The sequence below is a fragment of the Phocoena phocoena genome, chromosome 12 (genome assembly GCF_963924675.1).
Source record: "Phocoena phocoena chromosome 12, mPhoPho1.1, whole genome shotgun sequence".
Lineage (NCBI taxonomy): Eukaryota > Metazoa > Chordata > Mammalia > Artiodactyla > Phocoenidae > Phocoena > Phocoena phocoena.
In genome coordinates this window covers 65,250,344-65,272,821 of record NC_089230.1, presented here as the reverse complement: position 1 = coordinate 65,272,821, position 22,478 = coordinate 65,250,344, and positions in this window count along the sequence as shown.

Sequence of the window (22,478 nt, the reverse complement as noted above, 5' to 3'; positions counted from 1 at the left end):
ACTTTAAAGACAAGAACTAAAATTGAGTCCTAATAAATCACCCTTCTCAGATAGCACTTTATTACAATTTGTTATACGTGTGAATTTCATATATTTAACAAACTATTTTTGTCTCCTTAATATTTACTTGACATGATTTTTAACTTTATGCCCATCTGCTTTTCTCATGAGCATTTGAGAAGTTTATTTTTCTTTTTTGTTTTAGAGACTTGGCTATAACAAGGTAATGTCGATTTAATGGGCCCGAAGTACACTGCACAGGTGAGTAAAAGCAGAACAAACGATGTCTGTGGTCTTGACTGAAACAGAGGTTGGTTTGCACATGCGCCTTGGTATACTCGACAGGAGGACCTGGGTCTCTTGAATCAAGAAAATCTTGCTCCATTACACGTGGCCTCTGAAGTTCATGTAAATCCTTCCTCCGTTCAAAATTTGACAATGTTGGGGAACTATAATTAAAAACAAAATTTTCTTCCAACCCAGAAGAAATCCTCTCTACAAAAGTGGTAAAGAAAATTTTATTCACTTTTATCATTTGAATTATTATTTCTATCATTATTTTATTTTAAATTTACTCGTATTATTGAATAAGCGTTAAACCGAAATGCGATGCCAATCACGAGCAATCAGTAAGAGACTGCAAAGGCAAAATTAAATCTCACCCTCTTCCACAGCCAGGCAGATACAACCCATTGCATACACGTTTTCAGGATAAACAATAACTAGTCCTCAAGTAAGAGGACTTGACAACCTCTTTCTTTCACCGCACATAGTTCATCCTAATTTTACCTGGTAATTGGAATGACGATCTGTGTTAGCTCATTGGCTTTACTCACAGGAAAACAAACTTCTCATATCTTTATGTGAGTAGGTAGTTTTGCAACTTGGAGCAAGGTGCCCACTGAAGTTAGGCTCCTACCCTCCCTTATCCTCAACCCCCCAGAAACTGAGCTCTGGAGGTAGGGGCGCTGCCTCCCTGGATGTTCCTGAGTCCTCGAGAAAGGCATTCCTGGGTCTTAAAGATGCCAAAGCCTATCGTTTTCAAAAGGATGTACGTTTATAGATTTCAAAGATTGAAGAACGTACTTACAATTTTAAGTTTTCTAAAGTAAATGCTCTAAGAAAAAAGGACAGGAGAGTAATCTCTTTGCCCCCCCCCCTTTTTTTAACAGGGAGAATTATTATTTGTAATTTGTATCTATTGCAACAGTATCATTCTTAGGTATGAATCCTTAATTAATAATGATAAAATTGACACACTATCATATAAAGGTTTTTGGGGGGTTGCCTTTTCACATGTATCAATAATATTTCCAAATTTCCTCTTATTTCCCCTATGACCAAGGGTCTTTGTTTGCAGGACAAGTAGGTGAGGTTAACTTGAGAGTCATCAGTTTGTAGGGCTTAAACCTGGCACTCAAGGGAACGATTAAATTTGTAAACTTGCTTCCTAATTCTATTGTATCACCATATAAATGGAAATGCATATTATTGAAATAATGCATATTATTAGGCTCAGTTATACATAAAAATGCATATTACTAATGTTCAATTAGTTCTTGACTTGAAGTCTAATTTTGAACTCTCAGCTGGACAAAGGAACTTTCACTTTAAGGATGAGATAGCCATAAATGTTTGCTAGGAGACCTGTTCTGAAAGGGGCACTTGCAAACTTACATTTTCCTTGAAGGGTGCTCATATGGACATACCCGAAACCATCTGGACCCTCTTTGTGGTGATGCTTGCATACTTCACCTTCTAAGGAAGCAGAATTACTTATACAAGTGTTATTCCCAGTGAGTTCCCTTCACTCTCTGCAAAAACAGGCATCACATCACTTTCTCACTCCACTCCAATTTCTATCTCCTTGGAAAATGAGCAAATCTGAGCTGATTGGGGCGGGAGGGGAAAGCTCCAGATTTAGCAAGTGTTAGTGGGGTAAGAAGGGGCCCCATTGGACTCAAGATGTTTACTCTTAAAGGGTTGGTTCCCAAGGAGTTGGAGAGATAGTTCTTGGGCTTCAGTCAAAGAAAAGAATAACACAGCTGCCCTCAGCAAGGGGGAATTCCAGCATAATGGATTGGCAATGGAAACATTTTAAACCAATATAAATATAATAGCCACCCACTGAGAGGCAATTTACATGCACCAGGCCAGCCTTGCAGTGGTGTGCTTGGCCAGTGTAATCCACCCAGGAGGATTTTATGAGGCTTGGTACTAGGAAAATGGGTGGGGAGAGAATGGAGAGTAGGGGGGAGTAGGCCAGTCCAAGTGGGAGACTCAAAGGAGAACACCTGTATAGGAGTCACTTCTGCTTTTTGGGCCGCATAAGCAATGCCATCTGTTCTGGCTCCTTCCTTTTTAAAATTTTACTTTATTGAAGAACAGTTGATTTACACTGTCGTGTTAGTTTCAGGTGTACAGCACAGTGATTCAGTTTTACACACACACACACACACACACACACACACACACACACATTCTTTTTCAGATTCTTTTCCCTTATAGGTATTGCAAAATATTGAGTATCATTCCCTGTGCTATACACTAGGTCCTCGTTGTTTACCTGTTTTATGTATAGTAGTGTGTATCGGTTAATCCCAACCTCCTAATTTATCCCTCCCCCCCTTCCCCCCTTGGTAACCATAAGTTTGCTTTCTATGTCTGTGGATCTATTTCTGTTTTCCTTCTTCAAGAAGTATTATTTTTAAGTGCCAGGCTGGCCTTGGTTTTCATTCTGGCTGTGCCCCGAAGTGGCTGGATGGCTCTGGATATGTAATTTCCCCAGTCTGCTTCAATAAAAGTGTGACAGGGTCTGGACTCTGGAGCCAGTCTCTCTAGGATCCATCCAAGCACTTCTCATGGTGGCTGTGTGGCCCTGGGCAAGTTTCTTAACCTCTCTAAGCCTTACTTTGATCATCCATAAAATAGGGACAGTAATAATATTTTCATCATATGCTTCTTATGAGTATTAAAAGAGAAATCTATGTAAAAGCACTTTCCCCACACCTAGCCCATGGCAGGTGCTCATTAACTGTTAACCCTCATCATCAGAAACTTATTAGGTCTCTCCCTACTCCTAGCGTCTATGATTTCTATAATGTTTTGTCATTTCTAATTTATAGGCAAGTTTTACCACCTAAAGGAAATTTCTTTTCTGAGGAGTCTACTTGATAGTTATATTTTCTGGCTTTATATTTCTAGAAAGAAAATGGATGTTTATAGCTTTAATTCTAAACCATTAAACATTGATGCAGAAAATCTCCCTTTTGCCCATCATACATTTTAGCAAATTTGCAGACGTGAAGAGTTCTCCGGATTTGTTTACGACTCTCCTCACTTTTCAGAAGCTTTTCAGAGCGGTAGTCATGTCTTGCTCATGCGTGAAGGCGTGAGTTTCCAAAAGTTAAGAAGTGTTCATCAGGCAGTTCTGTGGGTGGATCTCCATAAACTAGGAGCTGGAAAAGAAATCTATCTCATTAAATTTAAGAATTATCTTACCTAAACTACTACTCAGTCAGTTAACAACTAAAGAGGAGTGAGTATAATGTATTTTTATAACTGTCCTCAGTATCCCAGTGTATGGGGGAAAATGAGAAGATGGACACTGGAAACTTGATCTCACACAGCCTAGGGCAACAGGTACATGATTTATGTTTTGCTTCCCAGAAGGAAATGAGACAGAGATGCATTACTGTGCGTAGTGCAGGACATGCTGTAAAACTGAAAAGAGTATATGTTACTTTTAAAGATGGAAGCTCTCCATAGATTCCAGTGGTTCATTTTATAAGTTTTAAAAAACAGCAGAAGTTTATTTCATTCCATTTGCATTATAAAATAGGAAAAGTTTATTTTAAAAATGAACTGGTAAAATGTTTTTTACTATCATATGCATAATAAAATATTACCAATGTGAAATCCCTAGGGCATGTATTTCTTTTTTTATATAAATTTATTTATTTATTTTTGGCTGCGTTGGGTCTTTGAGGCTGCGCACGGGCTTTATCTAGTTGCAGTGAGCGGGGGCTACTCTTCGTTGCGATGTGACCGTTTCTCATTGCCGGGCCTTCTCTTGCTGCAGAGCACGGGCTCTAGGCGCGCGGACTTCAGTAGATGTGGCACGTGGGCTTCAGAAGTTGTGGCTCGCGGGCTGTAGAGCGCAGGCTCAGTAGTTGTGGCCCATGGGCTTAGTTGCTCCGCGGCATGTGGGATCTTCTTGGGCCAGGGCTCGAACCCGTGTCCCCTGAATTGGCAGGCAGATTCTTAACCACTGCGCCACCAGAGAAGTCCCGTACGGCATGTATTTCTAATGTCCCTTAATACAGATTTTCATTTTTGTAAACAAAGTGATGCTAGATTAAGATTAGAGCAGCCTAATCTCTTAAAAAGCCATTTTGGGTGTGGTGTTTGCCATTTAGCATCCAGGGCATAAATAATGCTATTCATTTACTGTGTTAATCACACATTTTGGAGGGGTCTAATGAGTACCTCAGAACCCTGGTCATCTTCAGCATCTTTTGGGAGAGCATGACCAGTTCTTTTTAAATGATCTTCCTCCATGGCGTTTATTCTTCATGTTTGCGTGGAAGTGACATGTAACTAGGAAGGAAATTATAGTGTATGTTAAATACCACCTTTACTGATGTGAATTAATTTCCAGTTAATGAAAATTTGCTACTAAATAGGCTTCTTCCTTCTGTGAGTAGTAATAACTGTCTGTTTTGAAGGGACAGCCCCTTATCCATTTGTACACAAGATCTGATATTTCTGGAGATGAGAAGAAAACATTGAAGGGGCTCCAAGCCCACACGATGCTCATGGATATATTTTATTTAAAATGTGAAACCCAAAGCCCCACTATGTAACGTGTGCACGTGTGTGGTGTATATTCATTTCAGGGCTGTTTATGAAAAGTATTACTTTGTAAAGCTCCATTAAGCAATTGGAAGTATCAGGCAAACACTTTACCGTTCTCTCACAAAGAATCTCAGAAGCCCTGTAAAGTTCTGTCTATAAATCGTAGTCGGAGTCCCTACAGTGCTTACATCCGTATCTGTGGGAGAGACACTCGACCAAATTTTCATTTCAGCACCGTGATCAGAGGAGGGAATCACACTCTGAAAGTGTGTCTGTGGAGGTGAAGGGGAGCAGTCATATACCCTGAAAACTAGAGCTCTTACTCCTGTAAAGACAATGAGTTGGTGAAGGTGAAAACCTTTCCATAAAGGTGCTTTTACTTTCCTTTGACTTTACAGTCTGAAAACAAGAAAAGCAACACTTTATTATGTGTAATTCAGGCAAATTATACGAAAATGTTTATAGGACATAAGTGAGCAGTAAAGTACTTTCAAGTGACCCAGTTGAGAAGATTGTAACCTTTCTAAACATGTGTAATATTTTAGGGAACTGACCAATTAAAATGAAGACTTGGTTACAAAGGAAATTCCTGACTAAGCCGCTAAGTTATTCATTACGATACTAGTGTCACAAATTTGGAGAGAATATGAATAGGTTCACTTTTAGTTTTAGCTTTACAGGTACATTTCAGTGTAATTTTTCACATTTTTGGGTCTCTGCTTTATCCACTAAATGCCATGTTGTCTTACTCATTAAAAGAGATATTTGTTTAGGTTAACAATCTGTAAAACAGTACTAGTCCCATATCAATACCTATGAACTTATGAAAGTCTAGGTTGGGACACTATTTGTGCATTGTTACCTCAGTACCTTATAGAAATTTAAAGAGAAGTGTAATCCTTATTTTAAAGTCAGAGTGATCTGGGCTACAGAAATGAAGAGGTTAAAAGTGGTCCAGATGTGACATGACTACACTATTTACCATCATCTTGGTAACTGACAGATGATTGACAGCAACACTTGACAATGACATGATTTCCCTAATGTGTTGATAAGAGGTGAAAGGAGTAATTTTGAATAAAAAAAGGCTTTCTGGGTTTCTAATACCTGCATGCTAGAACTAATCAGAAAATGCTGTTACTGCAACTTTTATTGAAAGAAAATTAACAAAATGCAAGGGTGAAGAATCATTGTCTTGGGAGATGTTTTAAATTATTTTCTCTCTATTTATTTTATTCTACTCTGCATTCTTTATAATTTACTCTTTAAACCAAAAATGTAACCAAAAAGTAATACAAATAAAAATGCAAGATGACAAGAAACTTTCCAAAAGGAGGAAGAAAACCAAGTACATGTCAGCAGGCTCTTGGTATAAGTGAATTACTATAGCTGGGCACGCAAAATGGCTCTAAGTTTTTTAGCAGGCAAAGCAAGAAGACAAACACATTGGTTTACACATTTTCTTTTTTTCTTGTCTGACAGAAGAAAACAAACACATTCACGTCTAGAAACAACCCTTTCCCTGGGACCAAATTTTAGGAGAAATTTAACATGAGGTTCCTTGTGTAAGAGGTGCTGAATAACGAAGCGGACAACATCTGAACGAAACAAAAAGACTGTTGAAATGGACCGTTCTGATATTGATTCACTTTACAGGCTGAGAACATAACATTCAATTGTGCTCAGAGAAGGCCTTTCTGCAGGGGATAAAAGGAAATGGCCAAGGTTTTCCACTTCCTGATGATTAAGCTTGATAGTGAGGGAAACGCCTGGAGGCTGGGAGAAGGGAGAGTTAATATGCCCATTATCCTGCCTCCAATGTCATAAGTCTTAGGAGAGCCTTTGGTCTGTGTTGGGTGTCAGTTAACTCATGACTGAATCCTTACAGGTTCCTGCAGTGCAGATGATCTACCTTGTGTGCTAAAGTGAAAAACTTATAGTTAAGAAGGAAAAGTGGTTCCCAAATTGAGAAGGTTTAAGAGAGAAACTTATACTCTTGCCCAGACAGAAGGTCAACTTGATTCATCTTCAGTTGTGGGAACAGGGTTACCTAAAAGAGGTGCCAATCTTTTTCAGAAAGAGGGATGTTTTATCTCGTAAACCATTTCAAAGAGTATTTGGGCAAACCTCTATGTTCAGTGCTGCATTGTGGAGACAAGGTGACTTTGGGATGAAACCTATTTATGGCAAATGTTATCAAAGACTCTCTAGACTGCTGGGAGTGAACAGCCTTTTCATGATCCTTGTAGGATGTCTGATTTTAGGTAAATTATTCACATAAGTGATGGAGGACATGCAATCAACTTTAGATTGTATTCTACCTGTGCTGATCATTGAAGGCTAGTGGACAAACAGGTGACGTCTTTGAAGTTAGAGAAACTTTGGAATCCTGGCCCCTACCTCTCCCAAGTTTTCTGATGGAATGCAATTTCATCTCCCTGAACTTCAGCTTTTTTATGTAAAATGCAGAATTATTTTGAAGTTTGAGATGAAGAAATATGTATAGAGATTGACCATATTTAACAATTTCTATTTCCCACGTCCCACATCTTATTTGGCAAGTACCAGTTAATTTGCTTCTAAAGACCACGGCAGTCAGGCTGAGAAAATAAAATATCAGCACAGAGGGTCACTTTCCCTCCCTCCACTCCATCCCTTCAAAGTGCTGGTTGTGTATTGAAAAGACTCATACAAATGGATTATCTTTATTATATGGTATGTGCTGAAACCATAGAAGAAGCTAATGTGTCTCAAAGTGTAGATCCTGAATCAACCACCTCAGAATCACTGAAGGTGTGTGTCACATACCTTGTCACTAGGTCAGACCTACAAATTTTATATCTCTGGTTACCAGAAATCTGCATCCTTAAACAGGTACCCTAGAACTTGTTAATATCTATAGTTAGCTATGAGATGTCTTAATTCCAACTCCAGAGAGTAAACTCTGCTCTACAGGGCAATAGATTTGATAATCTTAGTCTCCTCCTCACTGTTATCATAGCAACCCACATCCCATAATATGCACTGGGAACATTATCAAGAGACAGGAGGCTTATGCCTGTATATGTCATCTTCAATCTTAATATGGAAGATTGTGTTTTCCAAACATTACACACCAGTATCTCCCATCCACATACTTTCATAACAGTATGATGTTGGCATTGCTCCACCAAAAGCTGGGTCCTTTGTGCCTTCCCCTTTGAACCTGAGAGGCCTGTTACTACAGCTGAAATGGGGTGGAGTTCTGAAGTGATCATAAAAGGCATTATCGCTTCTACGTCTTCCTCTTAGTATGCCTGCCCTTAGAACCCAGCCTCCATGCTGTGAGGAAGTCACTTGGAAAGGCCATCTAAAGGTGCTCTGACCACAGCCTCAGGTAAAATTCCAGTTGACCAGCCATGTAAATGAGTAGGCCTTCATTTATTTCCAGCCCCCCGTCTTCAAGCCACACACTGGACGCTAAGTAAAGTAGAGTGTGTAAAAAAAAATAAATTTCAGATTCCAGCAAAATAAATACTGTCATTGTGTTAAGCCTCTGCTAAGATTTGGAGTAGTTTGCTATGCAGCACTGCTTAAAGGGAATACCCAACTTGTAGATGACTGCATCTTCCTCTTGTGAATATCTGGTATATTCTAAGCTGTGGTCAGTTCACTCAGTCAGTGTATGAAATTTCTACTGTAAGTTCTGGTTTTCACAAAGGCCAGATTGGGCAAATAACATTACGTGGCTTCTCTGTAACCAGTATGGGAAGATGACTATATACTCCACTCATGAAAGGAAACTGTGTAAAATAAAAGGGAGTATGGGACTGAATGTCACTAGTCAAGGGTTAGGGAACTACGTTAAATAGTTGAAAGAGGTATTATAGTATCTGAATAAATGAGAGAGAAATGCAAGATAAATTGGTGAGAACAGTTTGCCTAAGTGAAGCTGAACCCAGTTCCATTTGAGAGACTCTCTTTTTAAGCCTCTTGAAAGAAAAGCAAAGTGTTATTCTAAGGCCTAGGGAAATCCATAACTGGGTCTGAGATTTCCTGTCCTTCAGGATCTCACATTCCAGTGGACGAGATATATAGGCCCATGCATGCATATTTCTAAGAGAGCTCATATTTATGGAGGTCATAACATAGGTATGAGAATAGGGAAGAAAGATTCATGCCAACAATACAGATCAGTATTGCGAAGTTTGGATGAGATTTGACAAGATGATACTTTGTAAAGAGAGAAGGATGTGTCATTGAAGGTAGTTCCAACTTGAGAAATGGGGGGAAAGCAAAAGAATGCAGGTCATGCTTAAGGAACATTTATTATCATTATGACCTGGAATGGATTGGCCAGTTAGAAGAAGATAGAATTGTAGGAAGAGGTCGAGGTCTTTACTGAGTTAAACAAATGGGCTTTGTTTTGCATGGGGGAAGTCAAAGGTTTTAGAAAGTAGAAGAAGGAAATAAATGTGTTTAATGATAATAACCAAGCTAGTGTTGCAAAATATGCATTAGAAAATGCTGAGGAAGGAAAACTTGTTGAGAAACTCTTGAAATACCTGCATTACTATGAGCCTAAGTTAGGACAGTGGCCAGTAGAGGAATACAAATAATGGAATAGTGGCCAGCAGGAGAATGCAAAGAATAAAACAGATGCAAAATATTTCCAGGGAGTAGATCTGATGGGGTCTGATGATTGATGGCCAGTCAGGGTTCGGTTTGTGGGAAGAGAGGGAATGGAAGGGCAAAAATGACACCATTAACACAAAGAGCTGCTAGTTGTGTGTCCTTGTTTGTTTGTGTATGTAGGATATGGGCTGCGTGGGTATCTCCCTCACTAGCATTTAAGCTGCTTAAGGGCAGCATCCTTAGCACCTACTCTATTATCATACAAAGTCTTGTCTTTTTTTTTTTTTTTTCCGGTACACGGGCCTCTCACTGTTGTGGCCTCTCCCGTTGTGGAGCACAGGCTCCGGACGCGCAGGCTCAGTGGCCATGGCTCACGGGCCCAGCCGCTCCGCGGCATGTGGGATCCTCCTGGGCCGGGACATGAACCCACGTCCCGGCAGGCGGACTCTCAACCACTGTGCCACCAGGGAAGCCCCATACAATGTCTTAGTAACTAATTGCTGAAATTAATTTAAATGATGTAGAAAGGGAAGGAAGACTGAATGACAGGAACAGCATGGAAAGATAATGATGTACCAGGAGTTTTATGTGCCAGGAGCCTTACACATATATGAAATTTACTCTTTCCAACAATGCTATGAAGTAGGAACGATTATCCCTACTTTATAGGTGAGGAAACTAACAGTAACATGTCTAATAAGTAGGTAGTACTTAGCAGGACTGGCAATGGCATCCCAGTTTATCTGACTGCATAGATTAGGTCTTTTCACCCCTAACATGAAGGCTTCTCTGCAAAACGATCCGTCTCTGGTCATTTCCCAACATCCATTTCCTGCAGGCTCACACATACACACAAACTGAATGTTCAAGATTAAGAGTAACTTGGATTTCACATCATTACTATCTCTCCAGTCATGAAGTTACCTATCGTGTTCCCTCGTGGTGGGTGACACTAGGGCAGAGAGATTTCATAGATTACAAATTACTTCCATGTGCATTTGATTTTCAACCAATCCTATAAAAGATTTCACTATCACTCTGAGAATTGATGCACAGCGGAAGGCATACCAAATATTACAACATATATTAACCTAGTATTTGAGAAAGTCTGAGACTCTCCAAGAGAATATGCACCCCAACACAGGTACTTAATAAATTAAATGAACTTTTCGACAACAAAGGGGACACAACTGTATCTGCCTGGATTTGTGAAAATAACAGAAAAATATTGAAGAGATATTATTTTATAAATGCCAAAAGGAAAAATAAAACACTAAAGAGTGTGGCTTGGGTGTTTAGAATTATAAATATCTCTGTTTTTCATAAATTGTCATGCCTCAAAATATGCTAGGTGTGTATTTTGTGGACAGACAACTGGAAGGTATATTTATAGTTTTCTCAGGTCAGAAAAATCACAGGGAGCATTACAGACTGTTTACTAATTTAGTTAAAGACATAAGTGTGCCTGGTAGGTGTAAACTTCAGCATATTCTAAATAGAATCCCAGATATGTAACACCCTTTGGGTAAAATCAGACAAGTTGCGTGCCTGGAAATGGGGCGTAACAATTCAATATTACTTTCTAATATCCGTCTTTAAAATTCTTTATTGAAACTTTGATACTATTTTTTCTCGTCAGGTCAGTAATGAGTATACATCAAAAATGCGTTTCCCTGGGGAACGTGATATATATATGTATATACAACCTTATTATTGCTGTAGAAGTCCAAAATCTTTCACACTAGCCCGTAAAAGATATCTTATTTATGGATGGATTTATATAGGCCTATGAAAAAGATAACCATTTTTTCTACAATGACCAGCTTTACCACGTTTTAGAACATACCATAACAGATATTACTCTGAAAACATTTATTAAGCACACGAATATTTAGAGATGCTTCAATGTAATGTAGTACACTGTTACGTTTATAGTATTTCACATCTATCATATTTTCGAAGTTTGATTCTTCAGATATAAGCAATAACAGTGTTGTTTTTACTTTTATTATTTTTAAGGAGTGACTTCATTATAATACAACAAATAGAGAAAGCTAATGTACAAGCTTAGGACAAAGGGGAGACTATAAATGTGTTAATGCTTTTTTACGGAAAAGATTGTTTTGGGCTTGAATAATCAGGCTATTGATAACTCCTTATTATCTGGGAGGAAAATATGAGCTTTTATTAGCATTTGTTTGGAAATATATGAATACACTATTACATCCTCACTAAGGTAACTATGATTTGTTGAGCTCTTTGTATGTTGCAGGAAGTTTTGTGTCGGTTACCTCACATGACCCTTTGGGGTGGGCAGACGGAAGGAAACTGACACCAGGAGAGGTCCACTTTCGGAGGTCACACAAATAGTATGTGTCAGAGTTAAAATGGGAGTCCAGTGTGTCATACGCTACTCTTCTCATTGGCTTTACACTGTGGAGAAATGTTTTTTTGTTTTGTGTGTGTTTTTTTTTTAATGTTGGGTCTTTCTGCAGGATAATGCAAATCTGTTGGCTTTAAGTCTATAATGATTCTTGGGAGGCTGATGCTTCACAAAACTTTTTATGATGTCTTTTCTTGTTTCAGGCATTTTAATTACAGATCACGTTACCTTTAAATCCAAAGTGGATTTACATAAAAGGAAACATAAACTAAGTCACTCTCTCTTTTCTCGAGGATATTAAGCTTGCCATTATTCAAGTACTATATTTTAATTGCTTTAGGAAACATTAAAATTCTTAAGGGGATATTTTCATTGACTTGGAGTGCATAAGAAAATTAGTGATTCGTGCAAAACCTAAAAATTATAAGTGAAATTTAATTATTATTTATTAAAAAATAGAAGTGGATAGCTTCTCCAATTTTACTAGATTTAGTCATTTTGGGGATTCCAGGACTTTTCTTTTTTAAACAAAATTATATACATAAAGACATTTAATACTCGAGGAAGATAAATTGATATAATGAGAAAGTACTAGTAGTTTTTCTATCAATTTTTTTTCTGTGATCTAAAGCTAAATTGTGATTTAAGACACCCATAGTAAACTATGAGGAACAGTTATTTTCCTTTGTTGTTTTGTTTGGTTTTTTTTTTTGTGGTACGCGGGCCTCTCACTGCTGTGGCCTCTCCCGTTGCGGAGCACAGGCTCCGGACGCGCAGGCTCAGCGGCCATGGCTCACGGGCCCAGCCGCTCTGCGGCATGTGGGATTTTCCCGGACTGGGGCATGAACCCGTGTCGCCTGCATCGGCAGGCGGACTCTCAACCACTTGCGCCACCAGGGAAGCCCTATTTTCCTTTGTTTTTGGTCTATGAATTTAGTTATGATACATACTTTAAAGTTTTATATGTTGATTAAATAAAATGTTGAAGATACAGAAAACTAAAAAAAAATAGTGTATGTGTGTACATATATATTCACAATATATAACATAGAGAGTAGTATATTTTATATAAAAATAAATATATTAATCTATAATGTATAGTATATAAAATAATATATATTAATATGTAATATATAGTACATATATATCTGTGAATTTTAAAAACGATATTATTATGTGTGTACAGATAAATATACAGAGGAAAAATGACAATGGGCTTTCGGGGACAAATCATATGACTAGTGTTAGAATATTTTAATTCATTTATCTTGTATATAAAAGATATACTAAGAAATTTTGATGTAAGGCTATTTGTTAGGTAACAATGTGAAATTTAAAGCCACACTGACCTAGATGAATCCCAAATCTACATTTTCATAGCTATATGACCGTGGGATATATGCTTGATTCCTAAACTCAGATTCCTTATTTGTAGAAAAGCATTAAGACTGATACCTTACAGAATTGTTATGAAAATTAAGCTAGTGAATATAAAATGTTTGGCAGAATAGCTATCACATAATAAGTAGCCAGTTAACGATAGCTGTTTTATTTATATAAAAAGTCTTTTAATTTTAATAAAATATTTATCGATTAAGACATCATTTTAGGTCAATTTTACTGATCAAGTGTGGAAAGAACCTTAGGAATAAGCCAGTGCAAACGTTGCCATTATAGAAAAATAAAATTTGGCGAAGTTGGGGCAGCCCTTTCCTGAGGTACTAGAATAGGTTAGCGGTAAAATCAGCCTTGGAACCCAGCTTTCCTGATGCTGAATCCAGTGGGGCGCCCTCTACTGTTGGCACCCTGTGGGACAAGTAAGTAACATTTCTGTCAGTTCAGAACCAATTGAAACACAAGAGGACAGAGAAAGAATTGATTGGAGGATTTGGCTATTATTTCATCCCTGAGTGAGATTGATTCACCCACCCAGTCACAGGCAGCGCTGGAAAACAAGCGACCTCCCAAAACAAGGCATTGCCTTCTCTGTGATCCTAGGGTGCAGAGGAGAGGAAAGGGTCAGCTTCACAAGGAAGGGCTGCTAAAAAGAAAAGAAAAGAAATAAAAAAGGAAAAAACCAAGAAAACAACCCTGATGGGCCAGAACTGAGCAGGCTCAAAGTCTTCCCCCGAGATTTACCACACACATAAATAAGTGAGAAGTGGTGATAAAGACTGACTCCTGGAAATCTCTCCTCAAGGAAACAGAAGGGAAAGAAAAAGGGAAAATCTCTACGACATACTAAAAATCCAGGAATTAAATCTTATTCTATGTTCATGTACAGTAATGATCAATAAGAGCCTATTTTATAGTATCTTTAAGACAAAGAGATTTCTTTGTCCTTCCATTTTCTTTGTCCTTCCATTCCAATTTCTCCTTCCATTCCATTTTATATCTAACAGCCATGTCCAGCCATAATCCAAATTTGTGAATAATAACACTGTGTACTCTTTTACTCCAAACTTCATTGCATTTGAGAAGACTTGACTTGCTCCAGCCTTTTGTTCCTCATTGTCAAACTGTCTTAATCTTTTAGCTTTCTCTGTGAAGGCCCCATTTTAAAACCTGATCTCAGTGGCTTTTCTCCAACTTTTTGTCTTATGAGGTTTATCAAAACTTTCTTGAAATATAACTTGATACCTCAAGAACTCAATAAAGTCCCCAAGGCAGGATTTATGGCAGAAAAACTGTGCACTCTACGTAGTTATTTTGATTAATTAAAATTATATTTAAAATAAATTTAAAATAGTGACATGGAAAGCAAAATATATCAGTTTAGAATGAATGCCAGGTTTAATAAGTTGCATGATCTGAATGCACTAATGGTAAGGAAATGAAACATAATGTTATAGAAGCTTGCTAATTTGCAATAACAATGAGAGATACGCTATAGGTTATTGTATTTTGTGGATTAGCAAGAATGTGGAAACACAGGATGTGAAATTAGAGATATCAAATATTCTGCATTTAACTTGAAGGACTGTTTTACTAATACTTCATAATGCACTGGTAAATGCATTATGCACTTGATAAAATTTAGGAAATTTTCTCAATAGAATTTTCTGTTGGGTATTACATTTTTGCTGACAATTAGGGTAAACTGCCAAGATCTTTCTGTGAAAGTTATGAAGATTACCAGATTATTAAAAAGAGATATTGATATTCCATGGCAGTTGTTATTTCTTCTTGATAAGTTTCACATTACAGGCTGGTATTTTTTATGTAATATTTACTATTATAAGCAAATCAGCAACTTTTCCCAGACTTTTCTATTTAGCACTCCAGAATGAAAGCAATGGATACATTAAAATTCAAAATGAAAAAAATCCCTTTTTTTTCTGCATATGAGACCTCAATTTGAGTGAATATTGTTGACCTGAATTGAATATTCCTGGAGGGGTTGCTATATTTGAGCTTAATAATCAATTGATAGACTTTGTACTTTAAAAAGTAGTTGACCCTCACCCAGACACTGATACTCATCGCTTCCTTTGTTTATTTTCTTCCATGTTTATTTCTATCTCCCCTTCTCTGCTTCAAGGGCCACATGGGCACATGCCTTCCAGGTCTGAGCTCCATTGGATCCCCTAGATCTTGCATGGTGCCTGAGATGTGCAAGTTCTTAATGATCATTTGCCAAATGAAAGGACAGATTCAGACCAGCTGGACTTCGTGTACACACACACACACACACACACACAGAGTTCACTATAAAACCAGCCATTTCATTTGCATGTATTGTTAGAACTGAGTCTTTATACTACTGAGGGTTTGCTCTCTGAGCGATTGGGTTGGGGGAGCCCTGAGCCCCTATGCTGACACATAGCAGGCCCTGCAATTGTCTATACTTGTGAATGTACAAGTCTTAGGGCACGCAACTATAAAGGGGAAAAAACCCCAATTGAATTGGAAAAGTTTTATTTTTCTCACCTCTTAGCAAACATTTGCTTCTCCATTCAACCAAGTTAAGAATATCAGCAAAAGGTTTAGAGCTTTGTCGTGTTGGGACAAAGCTAGAACAGGTAGGCAGGAGTTGGCAAACTGTAGGCCACTGGCCAGATCCTGTCCATGAACTAAGAATGTTTTAAAAGATATTCTTTAAAAAAGGAAAAGAAGAATATTACACAGAGAACATATGTGGCCCACCAAGCCTAAGATATTTACTATCTGATGCTTTATAGAAAAAGTTTTTGGCCCCTGAGCTAGGGGATAGCAACATTTATAGTACCTATCAGTTCACTGAATGATGCCATTTGACAACCAAAGTAAAATGAGTATCAGTAATAACATATTTTAGTATTTATAAATAGTTCAGTTGTTTACTGTGAAATTAATTATAACCCTAAGTATGCTTTATATGTATTCTTCATTAAGTTTTACTTGTTTAGTTTGAATTGGCCTTGGTTTCTTAATTCTGGCAATAAGAATGAGTCATGGACCAATACAAGAACTATAACATTTTTCATCCCCATTTAAATCAATATCAGAAAAAATGTATCTCTCTGACTTAACATTATAAACGAGAAAAATGTTATTGCGTATATCATTTATTTAACTTATTTTTCTTTCTTTAAAAATCAATGTTTATCATAGAAAGATGTATTATACAAATATCCTGGATGCCATTAAAAACAAGAGGATATTAATAAAACAAATAAATGAGAGAACAAGAGAAAGGGAGATGACAACATGTGATTGGTATTTTGGGTTTAATTTATAACTTATTTTATAATATGAGACTTGCAGAGAGAATAAATTTAACTGGTTTCCTATAGATTTCCAGAAGTGCTGACCAAATGTCTTTGAGCCCTGGAAAACTTCCATTTCAAGAAAATATACTTTTCATCTTGTTCAACTTGAAGGGTTGCTTCTACCACACCAGTATATTTGCTTTATGTATTTCCAGTAAAAAGAAATGACAGGTCTGTATCCTCAAGACCTACTCCTGATGAGGTTTAAAATGGCCATTTCGATGCCCTAATAGCGACATGTAGTGATCAGAGTACATGAAAAGTGGGAGAGTTTGAATATACAGTACACAGTGTTTTCTCATTACAGAATTTTTGTCACAGGCTATAGATATTTAGCTCTTTAGGGGCTGGCAGGCTGGCCATTTATACAAAAATGGAGAGCAGCCCAGCCAGAAAGAGTTCTGGAAGCAGGCTTGCCTCGTGAGACCAGTTGTTTGGTTAAGCAAGCTTTTCACAATCCTGGGGACCGCATATTTGCATTACTAATAGCCCTATTTTTAAGGGCACTGGCATTTTAGGTGGATCGAATGACAATTAATGTTTTTCTCTATTTCAGCTGTACAAATTGACTCATACTAAGTAAAGACCACACCTGTTTTTCCACATATCAGTTTCAAAGTGTTTATTTGTGAATGATATTTAAAAGGCAAATGTGTGACTGAAATAGGAAATCTTATACGAGTGTCCTTAGCCTTGGAATCCTGACTTTGGCACCTACTATTAGCTATATTCTCTTAGCAAGTTATTCAGCCTATTTTAGCATCAGTTTCCTAATCTTTGAAATTGTTATCATAATACTTATTTCCTGCTGCATTAATCAATTAGGATGAACATTTACTGAGGGCATACTATGAGCCAGGAACTCTTCCAGGCACTGGGATGTGATGGCGAAGAGGACAAATCCCTGACCTTGTGCAGGAGTTGAGGCTGTAGTACTCAGCTGTCAATAAATGAATGTGAAATTGGAGCAACAGAGTAAGCCCTCATTAATCATTAGAATTATAATGCTCTGATTCTTCTGCTGTCTGCCTCCTCTGCTAGACTGATATCTCCTGATGGCAGGGTTTCACACTTCATTTGTCCCACCCTGGTCTTTAATAAGTAACTATTCAATTAAATAGATAGGTTTTGCCTTTTAGATCTATATGGCAGCTTGATTGTGGTGAATCATCATTCTTGATGTCAGTCAGTTCTACTACAGACACACACACACACACACACACACACACACACAGAGAGAGAGAGAGAGAGAGAGAGAGAGAGAGAGAGAGAGGGAGAGAGAGAGAGAGAGATACCATCTCTGGGATGGATCTGTAACTGGACCAGTTCCCGAGTCCTAAGGTGTAGAGGACAATGTGACAGCTTGTAGACCTCAAGTTAATTTTCAATGACATGAATATTCACTGCTTTTTCTCATCTTTCCTGAAATGACTGTCGATTGCTCTAACAATCCCAGTGGAAGGTAATTCCCTCCCCTCTCAAGAAGTCATCAAAGCCCAGCTTCTCCCTGCTTTGACACCCTCTTGCCCCTGGCTATTGTCCAAGCACTTTCTAATCATCCTGAATTCTATTATGAGAAATCCACATTTTGTGAGTTATTTATTCCTTTGCACTGAAATGCTGAACAATTCCTTGACCCTTAAATCTCTCACATTTCTAAAAGAATTGTAGATATATTCTCAAATATAATTTGCCTATAATTTTGGAGAAATCATGGAAAATCATAGGAAGAAGTGAATGCCCCAAAAATGAAAAATGATCAAGAATTATCTCATTAAAAAACATATAGAGATATGAATTCCAGAGAACACACTCCATAAAGGTTAATATTGATGTTTGTTAACGTTCTAGAGCAGAGGATGAAGTTGTAGGACTGTGAGACCTTAGAATAACATATATGGTTGATAGAAATAGTCATGAATACACTAAGAACAAGTGATCTCCTCACCTCATTCTTTTTTTTGGTTGTATATTATTGACATTCGTATTCAGAAACTGTTGATTTATAGAATGATGCTGATTTGGAGAGAACTTAATGACGAGTCAGATGGCCTTGGTTATTCTGTTCCATATTTGAAAAAAATATGTAGAGGAACATTTTTTTAAAAGTCTTGAAATGTTCAAGAATTATTCGAAGAGTTTCAAGTGGAGATAAATAAAATTCAGGGCTTTGAAAACATCGGATGAGAATATAGTGTGTTTTTCATATTTTTAGGTGACACAAAAGCGGGAACTATGTCCAATACAATAGATGATAACATCAAGATGTAAAATCATCCCATAGGACTAAAGTAAGACTGTACAGATAATTGTAAAGTTATGCATTTAGGTTAAAAAAAATCAATCCCACAAGTCTCTAATGAGAGAAATTTGACAAGACATCAGTTAAGGTGAAAATGACTTGTGTTTTTCATTGACCCCAACAAAATGATGCAGCTGCTAGAACTTTGATATTATGGTGAAGAATGGGATCAAGGTCAAATGAGGGAGTGGGTTGGTTAAACTCTTGCAGACGCAGTGAAATTCCAAAATAATCATGTTCAGTTGTGGTAACAATATTTCAGAAGGGGCATTATCATTTTGGAGTTTGTGGAGGAGCGAGAAAGAAATAATTTTCTGGTATAGAATAAGTTTTAAAATAAATAATTATGAGTATTTTTAAACAATAGAATTCTATAGTTATTTAAAAAACACTGCAGTGTTATTACAGGGAAAAAATCCAAATATTAATTTTTAAGTAACTTTAAGATAAACATTTACCTTGATGTGTGAAATATAGAATTACAATTTGAACAGTTTAGGTAAGCTGCAACAGTTTTGTTTTAAAAGTTTTTCAAAATCTACAAATTCCATTGTTAAGGCTTTTGCTTGGGTAAAGGGAGAACCCAGACTGACGTATAGGCTTTTTCCTATTTGTCTATTTGCTTGTTTGCTTGCTTGCTTTTCTTCACTTACCTTATGGTTTTAGCTTTTGATTTTAATGTGGACAGTTTTTCCCCTCAAGCATTTCTAACCTAACTCTACCAGAAAATAGAGGTTTGCAACATTATTCCTATTCCTAGCAAACAAAAATTTGCTTCTACAACTGCTACAAATTAATCAAGCAATACAGAGTCAAATAAACCTTTTATCGTCCTTATTATTTTGTCGCCACAGGCATTGAATGCTATCATGTAACAGTATGGAATGCTATCATGTAACCGTCGCAATTATATAAGTAATAAAAAGATGTTTCCCTTTGAATGTTATGTATATAAAAATTTCAAGGTAATTCTGCTTACCTTTATATACATATATAAAAAGTTTATGGATATATATATATATACACACATGAATAATTCAAATCATATAATAACAGTATTGAGCTGATGTTAAGTATATTAAACTTTTAGGAAAAAATAAAATTTTCAAGTAGTGATTAAAGTATAAGATAGATATGAACTAACCAATGGAGTAAAAGACAGATACTATACAGACACGGTATCTCAGGTTGAAAGGTGGAATTTTTACAAATGAAATTTCCATGATTTAAGACAACAGACTTGAGGAATTTTAAGCTTTTTCGATTATGAAAGACTTTAGAAAGCAGTTCCAAACTATACAAATGTAAATAACCTTAATAGTAACAAAATTTATGTCATTTTCCATTGAAATAGCAACATTTTTAAGCAAAGAAGTGGGGGGAAACAATCTGTTCAGAACTAAAAGGAACAATCAGATAAATTAATGAGGCATTAAATCAAGATCTCTTGAGAGATTCTTTTGTCCTCCTGACACCAGCCAATTCTGACACCAACTGAGTGTTCTACAATTCAATTCTAAGGCTAACTACTCATAGTTAGCGTCAGACTCCACAGGTTTAAGGGCTCAGTCCCACAAGACCACCCTCACTTCAGACACCAGTTGTTAAGTATGAAGTCCCAGGTTACCTGTAATTCTGTCCAGCTTGGCCACAATGTCAAGGGTTCCTATATCACCTTTCAGTTTTGGTAATTTGCTAGGACGGCTTGAAAAACTCAGGGAAACACTTAACTTACATGTATCAGTTTATTATAAAGGATACAGATGAACAGCCAGATGAAGAGGTACATAGGTGACGTCTGAAGGGCACTAAGCACAGGAACCTCTGTCCCCTGGAGTAGTGGTTCACCACCCTCCCAGTGCATCGCTGTTTTCACCAAACCAGGAGCTCCCTGAATCCAGTAGTTTAGGGTTTTTTTAGTGGAGGTTTCATTATGTAGGCGTGATTGATGAAATCTTTGGCCATCGATGATTGTCTTAGTGTGGGCTGCTATAACAAATTACTGTAGATGAGGTGGCTTAAATAACATGTATTTCTTACAGTTCTGAAAGCTGGGAAATCCAAGATCAAGGTGCCAGCAGAAGATGTGGTGTCTGGTGAGAGCCTGCTTCCTGGTTTGCAGGTGGCTGCCGTCTTGCTGTGTCCTCCCATGGTGGAGGGCAAGAGAGAGGAAGCAAGGGCTCTAGTGTCTCTTCTTAGAAGGGCACCAGTTCATTTCTGAGGGCTCCACCCTCATGACCTGATTGCCTCCCAAATGCCCCACCTCCTAATATCATCACATTCAAGATTTCAACATTTGAATCCTGGGGGGGAAACAAGCATTGGGTCTGTAATATGATTAACTCAATCTCCTGTCCCTTTCCCTGACCTCAGGGTCAGGGGTAGGGCTGAAAGTTCCACGTTCTAATCAAGGATGGTGTTTCTGGCCACTAGCTTCCATCCTGAAATTATCTAGGGACCCACCAAGAGTCCCCTCATTAGAACAAAAGACGTTCCTATCACCCTATTGCTTAAGAATTTCCAAGGATTTGGGAAACTCTATGCCAGGAACCAGGGACAAAGACCAGATGCTTTTCTATGACAACAGGAGCTTAGTTTCTTTTTAAAAAGACATTTTTAAATTAAATATCTGGTGCATTATTTAAGGATGGAAAATGTCTCAGCATTGTTTGTTCAGTAAGACAATATGTTTTATACCCCAACTTCTAGAAGATTCTAAAATGATTAGTGAAAATTAAGAGATTTAGTTGTTCTTTATCATCGTTTAGGTAAAAAATGAAATCTAACTAACATTTTCACTGAAGCCTCCATCATCAGATGTGTGAAGGCAAAACCTTAAAATCACTTATCCAGAAACCTAATAATTTAAATTACCTTTCTTAGAAATAAAAGATACCCTAAATTAATGGCAATATAGCAATGAAAACAAAATAAATTATATCTTTATAGTTACAAAAATTCAACTGTTATTTCTGTTCCTTTAATAGCAGTTTCCCTGAAGTCTGCAAGATGGCAGTGTTCTTTTTTGAAAAATTATTATTTTGAAGATGAATTCTAATAATAAGTACAATATGAGGTCTTAGTATATGTTAATTACTGTGTTAACTGCTTTACATAGATGATCTCACTTAATTGTTGTGACACTCCTATGAGATTCTTACTAGGTACATTGATATTTAGAGTCCAGTTAATTTGTCCATGGTCATAGATAGTAAGTGGTGAAACCATAAGTAAGAGTCCAGGCAAATAACTGTAGTGCCTCACTCTTAAAAATGCACTTCATTGCCCATTAAAGTGCCACATTGTTCTTTCATTCATTTCCAGTGGGTGCTAACAGTATTACAGCTAACAACAAAATTATAGAGAATGAATTATTGGTGAGTTGATAGAATTTGTTAAATGAGGGCATTACTATGATTGAAGAAAAATATCTTACCTTACTAGTATGCTGCTTCAACTTTTTACATAATAACATATTTTACAGAGCTGTAATACATTCCCAGAAAGTTATATATATTCTCATTTCATCTGAATAACAATTCTAACCATACTATATCCTGGTTAATGTAAC